Source organism: Rhinopithecus bieti, unplaced genomic scaffold, assembly GCF_001698545.2.
Source record: "Rhinopithecus bieti isolate Rb0 unplaced genomic scaffold, ASM169854v2 scaffold_28138, whole genome shotgun sequence".
NCBI lineage: Eukaryota > Metazoa > Chordata > Mammalia > Primates > Cercopithecidae > Rhinopithecus > Rhinopithecus bieti.
The window spans coordinates 49,558-52,153 of NW_016812249.1; positions in this window are offsets into that span (position 1 = coordinate 49,558).

Here is a 2,596-nt window from a genome sequence, read left to right on the forward strand (position 1 = left end):
AAAAAAAAAAAAAAAAAAAAAAAAAGAAATGTTATCTTCACCTGTGCTCACTTTCTAAGAATCATACACAGTTCTACCTATGTTTTGATTTTACCTGCAAATAAAGGAATCACACATTAATGTTTCAAGGTCAGTCCTCTCTCTGGACTCCAGGTTCATGTTTCGTGCCTACTCAACAACACCACCTGGATCTCTGAAAGTCATCTTAAATTCAAATTCATGATACAGAACTAAGTCCGTGATTCCCTTTCCCTCAAATCCATTCCTCCCATAATTCTTCCCATCCCAGGAAATGTCAACTCTATCCTTTCCCTTGCTCAGTCCAAAATCTTTGGAGACATCTTTGGATTCCTTTCACTCTCATACCACATTCATGGATACTGTCATTTCTACTTTCAAAAGGGACTGGGACCCCTCACACTTCTCATTCCCCTTCATATGTATCACACTGGTAACAATGTACCACCCTCTTTCACCTCTGTTATCATCATAGCTTTTAACTGGACCCTCTGTTACTGCCTCACCCCCTTATAGTCTCTCTTTGATGCACCAGACTGGGACTTTTATGCAAAATTATGTCACTTCTCTGCTTAGAACCCTACAATGGTTTCCTGTGGCACATACCTTATGACCTGCCAAACATTATATCACATTCACTCTTTAATCTCATCTCCTGTTATGGTATCTTTCCTGCACAAGTCTCCAACTACACTAGCAATCTTGCAGTTTCCTGAACACAACAAGCAGAGAAGGAAAAGGGACTACCATGGACCCGGTGCTGACAGTTGTGCTCCCCTGAAATCCAGAGGCAGGGCAAGTCTTATTGCACACATTGTCCAAAGGGAGTGGTGTGGCGAGGAAAGAACCAACTGGTTGAGGCATTCTGCTCAAAAGCCTGGTCTCCAGAGGCAGGGACAGCCATACATTGGAGGGTTCCACCCTTAACACTTACCTATATGAACAACCTTAGTGAAATCATGACAATTGTCTGCCAAAAACCAACCAGCAGCTAACTTTCACACTTACAGATACATACAGACATTTTTTTATTCATAACCTTGCACACAGGTAATTGTATGATTACATGTGTGGGGGGAAACATGTTTTCTCCCAAAACCATATGCAAGTTTGGGGGAGCCTGTTTTGGGAGCGTAATATGGTGTTAGATGCAGGTTTTATGCACAAATATCAGGATATATACATACATGAAAGCACAAGGACACATATAGCTGATGCCTGCCAACACAGTCACACTCTTTACTCTTCAGGTTGGCCTGGTATGAGACATTAGGGAGTGGTGAGCACTGTGGTTGACTGCCCAGGCATTCATTTTCAAAATCTTTAAAACTATAGAACAAATGAAACTTGTCTTCAAGATAAATCATGCTATGATGTGAGTTTTCCTACCACCTATACAGTTAAAGAAACCTGGGGTCAGACCAGAGATGGCAGTGGTATGAAGGTCTTTTTACAACAAAGGCTGAAACCAGCCCAGACAACTTGTCTTGTATATTCTAAGCTCCACTTTTTTATTGCTTTCAAGGCAAAGGTCCCAATCCCCACTCCTCTTCTCACTACGCTGTTGTAACTGACCAGCGGACCTAGACTATTAGCGTCAGAAGCTGTGGCTGGAAAAAGCAATAGAATGGGGATGAGGAGTCTTGGTTTGAGTCCTAAGGCTTCGATTCTCATACCCTTTGACCTCAGGCATTTCACTTCACTCCCCTAAGTCTTGGTTTTCTCACTTGTAATATGAGAGAACTAGGGTTGTGGGGAGACAGTATTATACTATATGATCTCCAAAGGGTTTATGCAGGTCTAACATTCTTGGAACTAGTAAAGCATTGTTTGATAGGAAACCCCCTAGCAGGCCTGCAAAGCCTTGGACATTCACCCTGCTAGAAGCTATTAGTCACAACATAAGTTTTTATTTAGCCAGTTGAAGGTGTGTAACATAGGATTGTGGTTGTCAAAATGGAAACCACTTGGGCCTTCACATAGGTGGCTGAAGAAATTTATCCAAGCAAGAGATAGCATCAGGTCCTGCACTAACAACTTTCTGGTTGGGAAAGACCCCCAACACCTGCCTTCAGTCAGTGAGACAATTGTATAACTCACCTGCAGTAGTGTGCTGGTTAAAGGTAACGAGTTGAACTTGTAGCTTGCCCCTCTCTCACTACGTAAGCTCCTTTCTTCTCTCTGGAAGGAGTTCAGTTTCCAGCAGAGGTGATGACAGATAAACAGATTCCAGTTTGAAAAATGCTAAAACCTTGAAGGGAGTCGGGTATGTTGGTGGATAGGAGAAGTTAGATCTTTAATAAATCCCACAAATTATCCTAGGCAATTTGTTTACTGAGAATTTTTAACTCTCGAGTGTTAAGATTTTCCTAGATAATCATTTGTTTAATTCAGGTTTTCAAAGGCATGTACTTCAGACTCCTTTTATTCTCTTAATTTCTTTTCTATTGCTGTTTTAAAAACAAACAAAAAATACTTAGTGACTCATTTAAAAAATATTATTGGTGAGGGGATGAAGCACAGTTTCGAAGGGTTACAAATTAAAAATATTAATTGACATCTGAATGGCAAGAATCCG